This window comes from Perognathus longimembris, chromosome 2 (assembly GCF_023159225.1).
Source record: "Perognathus longimembris pacificus isolate PPM17 chromosome 2, ASM2315922v1, whole genome shotgun sequence".
NCBI classification, from domain to species: Eukaryota; Metazoa; Chordata; class Mammalia; order Rodentia; family Heteromyidae; genus Perognathus; species Perognathus longimembris.
In genome coordinates, this window is record NC_063162.1 from 47,452,039 (window position 1) to 47,462,942 (window position 10,904).

The 10,904-nt window shown below is 47.4% G+C and overlaps 1 pseudogene; it reads left to right on the forward strand.

Moving 5' to 3' along the window:
* Nucleotides 1-1,115: 1,115 nt before the first annotated feature.
* Nucleotides 1,116-9,903, forward strand: LOC125346438 (annotated as a pseudogene).
* Nucleotides 9,904-10,904: the final 1,001 nt, after the last annotated feature.

Below are 10,904 nucleotides of genomic sequence, written 5' to 3' on the forward strand. Positions count from 1 at the left end.
AGCCATCCTTTGAATTGTAGATAAACCATGTTGTTTAGACCCAGAAAGGATTTGTAAATACATGGTGTTGTTTAGCCTCAAGGAAATCCCACCTCCCTGGTAATAGGCAAGCCTGAATCCCTAGAGGCAGGGGCAGGGGCTTGGACAATGGGTTTACTGGACCTGCCAGTCTTGGGTTGTAAACTCTCAAGCTCCCAGTGACTCTGCCCCTGCCCTGGCCAGCTCAAGCACCTGCCACATACCTTCCTGTTCATATCCTGTCTCCTGGCTCTTCTCCAGTCACTCTGGCATCCCACTTCAGCTCTCCATTGGAGCTGATCTGGTTTGTTTGTGTTGTTTTTCTACTTTTTCTTTCTTCTCAGGCTCACATGGCTCAGTTTTCTGACAAGGTTAAGTGTACTTGCAGGGCTGCAGGTTTTTGGGACAGGAGTCCATCTGCAGGCTGCCGGTGCTCTAATAAAGACTCCAGATTCAACCTCAAAATGTGGCCTCTGTTCCCCCTCCTTTTTCCCCCTTTTTACTAAATGTTGCAACTTATGAAAGAACGGTAAGGCTCAAAGCAAAGAAAATCCTGTCTGTGTGCTTTAAATCAAGCTGTTTATTAGTACAATGTTCATCTCAGAATTCCTGGTTGCTCTTGGCCATGCCTCATTTTTCCAGCTCTGTTCTGCCTCAAGTCCACAGCTCTGGTCTATCCAGCAGCTGTGGAAGCCAAAGAGAGCTGAGAGGTGGGAATGTAAAGGGCATGATAAGGGAATATTTCCCAGCAGAAGTGAGCCTGGGCTAGAGAGTGAATGCTGTGTTGGACCAGCCAAGCAGAGAGAGGAAGAGACCAGACCCGTGTTCCGAGCATGGGGAACAACGTGTGCAGTCCAAGCCACATCCGTGGAACTCCAAGTGACCTGGTGTGGCTGGAACACGGGCATAGATGGGAGTGGTGAGATGTCTCAGGAGAAGGAAGCAAGAAGCACATTGTTCTGAGCCCTGTTCACCATGCTCCATTTTCAATCAAAAGAGTGTTTCTCTGACACAGCCAGGGAACGCCTAAGAGAGAAGGCAGAATCCTGACTCTACAATAAATACCCTGGAAGGCAGGCTTCTCTGGCTGCAGGGTTGGAGCTTCAGACGTGTGTGTGTGTGTGTGTGTGTGTGTGTGTGTGTGTGTGTGTGTGTGTGTGATCTATGCAGACCGCTAGGCAGGGAACAGCCTGCTTACTCCGACTAAGCATCCACAGCTTTGGAGTTATTTATTTGCTTTTAGGGAAAGGCGCATGTCCCAAGCTCAGAGCAAATTATTGAAGGAACCTCCCAGCTGGCTCTGAGCCAAAATGCAGGATAAGAGGCAGCCTGGAGTGATCACATTTGAAGTGTTCAGACATTGTGGAGAAATGTTTTTTCCCCAGATGTTTTCTCCTCCTTCCTTCCCCAGCCCCTGAAAGCCTGGATGCACCCCCAAACTCTTCTCTCCCATCTTGTTCTCAGAAATCTCCTAGCATATGTTGGAAGAGACAAACTACAAGATATGGACCTCTCATTTGTTTATCAAATCCAAAGGTCAGATGCAGGCTCTCAAGTCTCCCATACATACCCACTTAACTCTGCAGAGGCTCCAAAACAGTCCATCTGGAACATTCTACAAAAGCTGAACAATTTAGCTCTCAAAATAAATGTTGGCCTTTCCCATCCCAGACCAGTATCATTGCCGAGAGGAGACTCCCAAGGGCCTGTGAATTTGCTTCAGTGCTTAATGCCAGAAAATGAATCTTGAAAAGTTTTCCTGATAATAAAAGAAAACTCTGGCCCTCTCGGCCAGCCAAGGACTGCAGTGGGGGCTGAATGCTGTGGTCTCCAGAGACCATGAAGCCAGGCCAGAAAGAAGGCAAGACATGTTCTCCATGCCGCATCTCCACAGGGAGCACTCTTCCCGGGAGAGAGAATGTCAGTTGGAAGGGAGGACTGAGGATCATGGAAGAAGACCATGCTTTGATCAGGCCCCAGACCCCTGCAGGAGCCAGGCCTATTGCCCTGCCAGTCCCCTGGGTGTTGGTATCCTAGTCAGGAACTTCAAGACTTAGCCCCAGCCCCCGGATTCTGCAGCTTTAGGTGCCCTCCCCCCTCCACTCTTCCAAAGAGGAATTTCTAGCCCAAGGACAGAGAAACAATCTCCAATTGTTCATGTTGGCAGTCTCTTTTTCTAGACCTGCTGGCTCTGTGGCCAAAATGAGCTTTCCTTATAAAGAGCTGGGCTCTGTCTGGGAAGGGGCCAACTGGATACTTTTGGATTGAAAAGCTGCCAAAGCAGGGGGGGGGGGGTTGGAGAGGAGGGGCGGGAATGGCAGGCAGGGAGGGGACAGAGCAAAGACGGGAAAGTCTTCCAAAAAACAAGGCAGAAGAGATCAGAAGGGCCCGGGTTCAAAGCCTAAAGGCTCATGTTGGCACATAGCATCCCAGGTTAGGTACAACTAGTACCCAAGTGCTAGATAAAGGACACTTACTGGGGTTAGCACACAGTAACAAGGAACCATATGTGGGACATTGTGCCAAGTACTTCCCACACACAGTGTCATTGCTCCCTTGGATAACAGGCTGCGTGAGACAGAAGGAAGCCACCAGAGCATGGCAGGATGGACAGGAAGATCCCTACAGTCTCCTGGATAACAGGCCACGTGACAGAAGGAAGCCACCAGAGCATAGCAGGATGGACAGGAAGATCACTACAGCCTCCATAGGCTTAAAGAGACCTTAGCAACAATAGTAGTTTCCTAGGGCTACCATAACAGAGAACCTCAGACTCAATGGTTTAAGCAACAGAAACTTTGTTGGTTTTGTTTGTTTGTTTGTTTTTGCCAGTCCTGAGCCTTAAACTCAGGGCCTGAGCACTGTCCCTGGCTTCTTTTTGCTCAAGGCTAGCACTTTGCTACTTGAGCCACAGAGCCACTTCTGGCCATTTTCTATATATGTGGTGCTGAGGAATCAAACCCAGGACTTCATGTATAGGAGACAAGCACTCTTGCCACTAGGCCATATTCCCAGCCCCAACAGAAACTTCTTATCACACAGTTGTGGGGGATGGAAGTTTGTGCTGTGGGTGTTGGCAGGGTTGTTCCTCCTCAGGGCCATACAGGAAGTGTGTTCCAGGCTCCTTTCCTTGCTCATAAATGGCCATTTTTTCCCATAGTCCCCAACCAGTCTTATGGGATTAGGGCCCACTTAATTTTAACTAGATTGCCTCTGTCAAGACCTATCTCCTGTTAGGAAAATGAAGAACAGATTGTTTATTGAGGAACAGAGGACTGTTTATTGAGGGGCACAGCGGGTTTGGAGGGGGTGAATTTGGGACCAGGCTTATATGGGGTCTGAGCAAGGAGGCAGGTTATTGAAAGCCTGCTAGGTCTAGGAAGCTGGTGGCTTTTCCTTGGGCCCACAATGGGTTGTTTACAGCTGGGCTTAGGTGAAATGCCCTGCCTGCATATCAAAGCAAGTTCACAAATACCTGAGGTTTTGCCTGGTGTCTGTATGTGCCTGGGGGAATAGGGTGGGGGGTCAACCCTTCATATTCCATCTTTGGATACATAGAAAGAATGGGCCTAGAGGGGAGAGGCAAATCTTTCATACAGGATCTTTGGATACATAAAAAGAATGTTCTGAGAGGGGAGCAACATGGAGTTATGAGAACAAAGCAGATTCCTATCTCCCAGCTGGACACCTGTGGCTCACACCTATAATCCTAGCTCTTCAGGAGGCTGAGATCTGAGGGTCTGTATTAAAAGCTAGTACAGGCAGATAAGTCTGTAAAACTGGAAGTGGTGGTATAGATGAAGTGGTACAGCACCATCCTTGAGCAAAAATGTCAACTAGGAAAGAAAAGACCCCCATATTCTGAGGTACTAGATTAGAACTTCAATACATGAATGTAGGGATCCCATGATTCAACACCTAACAACCTAACAGATTCAACACCTAACCCACCCTGCTCTCATTAAGTGAGGGTATTGAAGCATTGAATGGGAAGAGCACAGGACACACAGCAAATTTGAAAAAGTCAACATTTTTTAGGTCTCTAGCCTTGACCAGACCTCTCCGGGAGCAACAGTACTGCCTGCCTTATGTTCCTCCCCTAAGAAGGGCATCCATCCCTGAGCACATACACATCTAGGAAGCATCCAGTCAAATCTATCTATAGGCCTGGAATGAGGACACACAAAGACTCTTACCAAGCAACATTTGGGGAAATACTGCCATTCAAGGAGCTCTGTGAGGGGCTGGGGATATGGCCTAGTGGCAAGAATGATGCCTCGTATACATGAGGCCCTGGGTTCAATTCCCAAGCACCACACATACAGAAAACGGCCAGAAGTGGCGCTGTGGCTCAAGTGGCAGAGTGCTAGCCTTGAGCAAAAAGAAGCCAGGGACAGTGCTCAGGCCCTGAGTCCAAGCCCCAGGACTGGCAAAAAAAAAAAAGGGAACTCTGTGAGTGGAGAGCTTGCTATACCCAGAAAATCTTCCTTTGAGTGGCCAGCCCCTATTGGGGAGCCAGAAATACCATTAGCCAGAACTTGGCTGGGATTCTGGTGGGTTCATCCTGATATTCACTTGTGGGACCCCTTTTGTCTCAGGCAGACCAGAACGCCAGTGAATGTCCATTCTGTAATCTGTGGTGAAAGGTCACTAGGAAGGCTCTTGCACAAAGTGACATAGTTTGAAGAGCCTTGCTCTTATAGCTTCAAAAACAAAGAGGCAAAAATTAAGATTGCATACAGCATGTTAGTGTAGGGAGACACCAAACCACAGACAGGGTTGACAGGCTTCAGGGTGAGAGTGAAAAGTCCACCTTGTACTTCTCCCATACCCAGTCTGCTGCTTTTGCAGAGGCTTGCTTTAAAAAGTTTTTTTTTTTTATTCAATAAAAAATAGCTTGGTGGGATGACATATTATAGCACTCGTGGAAATAAAAACTAGGAACCACATCATAGAAGGTTCTGCAAACTTGGCAAGGGCTCCCCCAGCCGCTCCAAGTTCTTCTGATTTATGCAGCCACAGTGGCCGCCCTTGCTTGGTCCCAGGTGAAGTCTGGCCTTCAGGGAGGAAGGGAGGAGGAGGTTCAGAGCCATCAGCTGTTTTCCCTGGCTGGGGGCTGGAACAGCTTTGTCCCAGCTAGCTTTCTGAACTGTAAGAAGTTTCCATCACAAAGGACTGATTCAGGAAACCAGGGTTACAGGCAAATGGGTCTTACTTGAAAATGGTGAAACTGGGCACAGCCTGGGGCTTCCTGCCCTGATTGCTCTCCTGGGGTCTGGGACCAGCCCGTGGGGGTGGGGTGGGGCAGCTTTGCAGGTTACAGGATGTGAAAGTGGGGACTGAGGTTAGGAAAAAAGAATAAAAGGCTGAGACCAGAACACGCCCAGCAGAGGCCATGTGCAGTTCTCTTCTTCAGGGTTTCCTGTGGGTACACTGAGAACATTGTGTTCTGGCTGTGAACTTATCCTGCCCAGCCGGCTCTGCACCCAGCTCCTGGGTCCTAGTGCTGGGCCTAGGCAGCCTCAGCCTTTGCTCCCTTGCACCTGTGTGAAGCCACTGCCACGCCATCCTGATTACAAAGTGAGTCTCCAGCAGCCAGACTTTAAGCACTTGAGACTTGATGCCTCTTCCAGGTGTGTGGCACTGCCCCCGGGGAGCCCTGCATGCCCCTCCTAACAGAGCATCCTCCAGACATCCAGACTAGGTTCAAGCGACTTAGAAGAGCTACCAGTGTTTGTATTTATTAGAGGATTATGGATGCAGATCCGTTGTCACTTTGGAGGTGACTGATTTTGAGGCATTATTTCAAATCTTTGAAATGAATGTGAGTCTTTACCTTCCAAAGTTTCTCCCCAGAGATAAAGTTCTTTCTTTCTGTCTTTCTGTCTTCCTTGCTTCCTTTCCTTCTTTTAATTTCTTCTTCTCTTCCTTCCTTCTTTCTCCCTTTCTTTGTGTGGTGATGGTGCTAGTCATAGAACCCTGGACCCAGCCCACGCACTCATTCTACCACTAGTACTACACTCCCAGCCTCAGTAAGTTCTTCCTTTCCTTTCTTAAAAAAAAAAAATTGTTGGGCTGGGGATATAGCCTAGTGGCTAGAGTGCCTGCCTTGTATTCATGAGGCCCTGGGTTCGATTCCCCAGCACCACATATACAGAAAATGGCCAGAAGTGGCGCTGTGGCTCAAGTGGCAGAGTGTTAGCTTTGAGCAAAAAGAAGCCAGGGACAGTGCTCAGGCTCTGAGTCCAAGACCCAGGACTGGCCAAAAAAAAAAAAAAAAAAATTGTTATTATAGGGCTGGGGATATGGCCTAGTGGCAAGAGTGCTTGCCTCGTATACATGAGGCCCTGGGTTCAATTCCCCAGCACCACATATACAGAAAACGGCCAGAAGTGGCGCTGTGGTTCAAGTGGCAGAGTGCTAGCCTTGAGCAAAAAGAAGCCAGGGACAGTGCTCAGGCCCTGAGTCCAAGCCCCAGGACTGGCCAAAACAAAACAAAACAAAACAAAAAAATTGTTATTATAAAGGTGATATACAGAGGGCTTAACAGGTACAGTTACAGGCAGGTAAGGAGCTCATTTCTTTTGGACAATGTCACCCCTTCCTTCACTCCAAGTAATTCTTTTCCTTCCTTCCTTCCTTCCTTCCTTCCTTCCTTCCTTCCTTCCTTCCTTCCTTCCTTCCTTCCTTCCTTCCTTCCTTCTTTCCTTCCCTCCCTCAGGACCGGGATGCTGTCCCCGAGCTTTCATGCTCAAGGCTCTACTACATGAACCACAGCTCCACTTCCAGCTTTTTGGGTAACTAATTGGAGATAAGAGTCTCACAGACTTTCCTGCTCAGGCTAGTTATTGTGAAATATGCAATTAGTTTTTGTCAACCATAGTTACCTTGCTGTGCACATTAGAATTTAGACCTGCTACCCAATTACTCCCCTGTACCCTTTGGGCCATGTTCTGTTACCCACCCCCCACCCCAGACACACACATTGTTATTGTCCCTTTGGGTCTCAGATTGAAGACTTTTTCCTTAAGTAGATGCTCCTGGGCCCCCAGTACTAGGGCTTTCCTAGAACTGTGACCCTGAGGCTTACTTGTTGAATGTCTTTCTTTGTGCTGGTCTGTGTGCTTTAGGAGGACGGAGACCAGAGTGGCTGCCTTCTCTTTGTTGGTGTACCTGTTTGGGACAGTTGTGTGCTTTCTCCCAGGCCAAGCAAGTGTTGAAGGATTGACAACCCCCCCACCAGTTTTCCCAGGCAAAATCTCAGGTATTTGTGAATTTGCTTTGATATGCAGGCAGGGCAATGCTATAAACAATCCTTTGTGGGCCAGATGGGAAAACCCCAACTTCCTAGACCTAGTAGCTCCTTCATTAACCCCTTGTCCCAAATTCACCCCCTCCCCACAACGCACAACCTCCAAACCTGGGGAAGATCTGTGCCCCTGGCTGTTCCTCAATAAACAGTCCTTATCTATTGACAATGGAGGAAGACCTATTCCTTTTCCAGTCTCCTCCATTTTCCTGACAAGTGCCCAGTGTGTAGTTGTTGACTGACTGTGAGTAGGGGAGAGTCCTTCCAGTGGCTGACACCCCTTAACTATGGTTCAAGGATCTTGCATGCACAAGTAAAAGGGTGTAGTGGGCAAGGCACAAGGAGGAGTTGGATGAACAGTTTATAGTTTTGTTTGGTTTTGTTTTTTGTCCGTTGTGGGACTTAAACTAGGGGCCTTGGTTGCTGTTCCTGAGCTCTTTTTGCCCAAGGCTAGCACTCTACCTCTCTGAAACACAGCACTATTTCCAGTTTTCTGGAACTAAGCTATAATTTCTTTTCCTGCAGGTACTAGGGCTGGAACTCAGGGCCTTGCACTCTTAGTTTGTGTGCTTGTAGCTGTTGTTATACCACTTAAACCATGCCTCCAGTCTGTCATTTTGCTGGTTCACTGGAAGTAAATTTGTCTCTACGGAAAAGTAGACTTTTCTTCCCAGGCTAGCCTTGAACTATATTCTCTAGGTCTCAGCCTGTACAAGCTAGGATTACAGGTATGAGCCACTGGTACCTGGCTAGAAGAGTACAATTTTAATAGAGGAATCTAATCCAGAACACATGAATACATGTTGAAAACTATAAGAACCCTTCTAAGCAGAGAGCCAGTGCAAGGACTTGGATATAATTTGAGTGTCTCCAAAAGTTTGTGTGCTAAGCGCTTTGGTTCCTGGTGTGAAGGGGTGCAGGGTGGAGCTCTACACCATAATGAGATCAATGTTCTCCTAAGAGTCAGGGTGTTGGTTTTAAGTAGAGGCTACCACCCTTTGTGCTTGCCTCCATCTGCACAAGGCTTGCTTCTACTTCTCTGCTATGTTGTGAGATAGCCAGGGAACTTTTACCAAATGCCACACCATTTGGACCTTTCAGCCACCAGTTTGTTTTTTTCTTTTTTGCCAGTCCTGGGGCTTGAACTCAGGGCCTGTGCACAGTCCCTGGCTCTTTCTGCTCAAAGCTAGCACTCTATCACTTGAGACACAGCGCCACTCCTCCTGCCTTTTTCTATATATGTGGTGCTGAAGAATTGAACTCAGAGCTTCATGTATGCAAGGCAAGCACTCTACCACTAGGCCATATTCCCAGCCCCTCAGCCTCCAGTTTTGAAACGCCCCCCCCCAAAAAAAAAACTTCTTACCTTTATAAAGTACCCAGCCTCAAGTATTTTGCCATAGCAACACAAAATGGACTAACATAGCTCCCATCTACTCCTAAGTGCCTTCTCCCTTTCTGCTGGCCCATCGATTCTTGGCCACTTAGGCTGGGGCCTAACTATACCTCTGAGTTCCAGAATCTACACAGCACACAGAACAATCCAGGGCCTAGTGGCTGCTGCACAAAGGCTCACCATGGCAGTCTGTGGGTGTTCATGAAGAGGGCAGACACCCCCACCCCAGGCTCTGGATCAGGCTTTGTGTTACTTGCCTGAGCTTTAGATATTTTAGAGAATCCATTAAGAAAGCACTTATTGCCCCTGTGTAAAAATGTTCATAGACAGTGCCCAGGTCCTTAGTTGAAGCCCCAGGACCAGCACCAAAAAATAAAATAAAATAAAGCACTTATTAGCTAGGCACCAGAAGCTCATGCCTATTCATGAGGCTTAGGTCTGATGATCACAATTTGAAGCCAGACCAGACAGGAAGATCTGTAAAATCCTTATAGCCAACGAACCAGCAAAAAGCCAGAAGTCTATCTGTGACTCAAGTGATAGAGTGCCAGCCTTCAGCTAAAAAGCTAAGGGACACCAAGCTGGCCCTGAGTTCAAAACTCAACAAAAGGGTGGGGTGAGGGGACCTAGCAGAGAGAATTTTGAATGCTTCTCAACACAAAGAAATGAGTCCTTTCTGATCTGCCATCAGCGGTGGGATCACCGCCAGGATGCAGATTTTCGTCAAAACCCTTACGGGGAAGACCATCATACTCGAGGTTGAACCCTCGGATACCATAGAAAATGTAAAGGCCAAGACCCAGGACAAGAAAGGAATTCCTCCTGATCAGCAAAAACTGATCTTTGCTGGTAAGCAGCTGCAAGATGGACGCACCTTATCTGACTACAACATTCAAAAGGAGCCCACTCTTCATTTTAGTGTTGAGACTTTGGGATGGTGCTAAGAAAAGGAAGAAGAAGTCTTACACCACTCCCAAGAAAAACAAGCCTAAGAGAAAGAAGGTTAAACTGGCTGTCCTGAAATACTATAAGGTGGATGAAAATGGCAAAATTAGCTCTTCACCGAGAGTGCCCTTCAGACAAATGTGGTGCTGGAGATTTTATGGCTAGCCACTTTGACAGACATTATTGTGGCAAGTGTTGTGTAACTTACTGTTTCAACAAACCAGAAGACAAGTGAATTAATAAAAGGCATAAACTAAAAAAATAAATAAATGAAATATATGTGAAGTGATGGTTTTACCACTACCCCAAATCCAGCCATCACCTGCTGTAGGACACATACTGAGAATATAAATATGGATGATGATTATGTGTCAATTAAAACTTTAAACAAAACAATTCAGAGATGGAGGCTTGGGTCAAATGGTAGAATGCTAGCCCAGCAAATATGGTGCCCCAAGTTCAAGCCACAGTACTAAAGAAAAAAAAAACTTTAGCAAACTCAGACAGCACATAAATCAAATACACTTCAGTTTATGTCAACTGTACCTCAATAAAATTGTTTAGAAACCTGTTTCAATAAGGCAAACAGAATGAGTAGGATGGAAGAGGGGCAGAAGAGCCCCCAGGCAGAGCCAACAGAGCTTTTGAAGAGCTGAGCCGAGGGCGGCTCCTTAAAAGAACTGGGGGAAGTCTTCTGTCTGCTGAACTGCGGCCCCAGGAAGGCCTAACCCTCCCTCCAGGCTGCTCTCAGCATTGTTAGGGCCAGTGAGAAAGGAATCCACTCGGTGCCCTTCCCAAGCTGTCTGGGAAACAGGAAAATCTCTAAATGACAGCTGGGACACTTGGAGGCAGGAAGGCAGGGAGGTGGCTGGGAAGGACAGAGGCTGGTCTAGGCAGTGCAACCCCAGACTAAGATGCTGGCCAAATCACTTTCCACCTCCTCCACACCTTCATTTAGTAGATATCTGCTAGTTCGACCAGTGAATGGCTTCAGTTTCCATTTAGTAAAAGACCCCTTCCAAAACTAAGATTCTGGGTCTGAAACCCATAGTCATTATCTGAACAGCAAACGTCTTTGCAAAGGGTAAGGATGATGCCCAGCACACCCATGGCAAAAGTTTGTTAAGTGAACTGCCTGAATGCTCATCAGGAAGTCACTGTAAAGGTTTAGGTCAAAGCTGGGCACGGGTGGCTCATGCCAATAATCCTAGCTACTCAGGAGGCTGAGATCAAAGG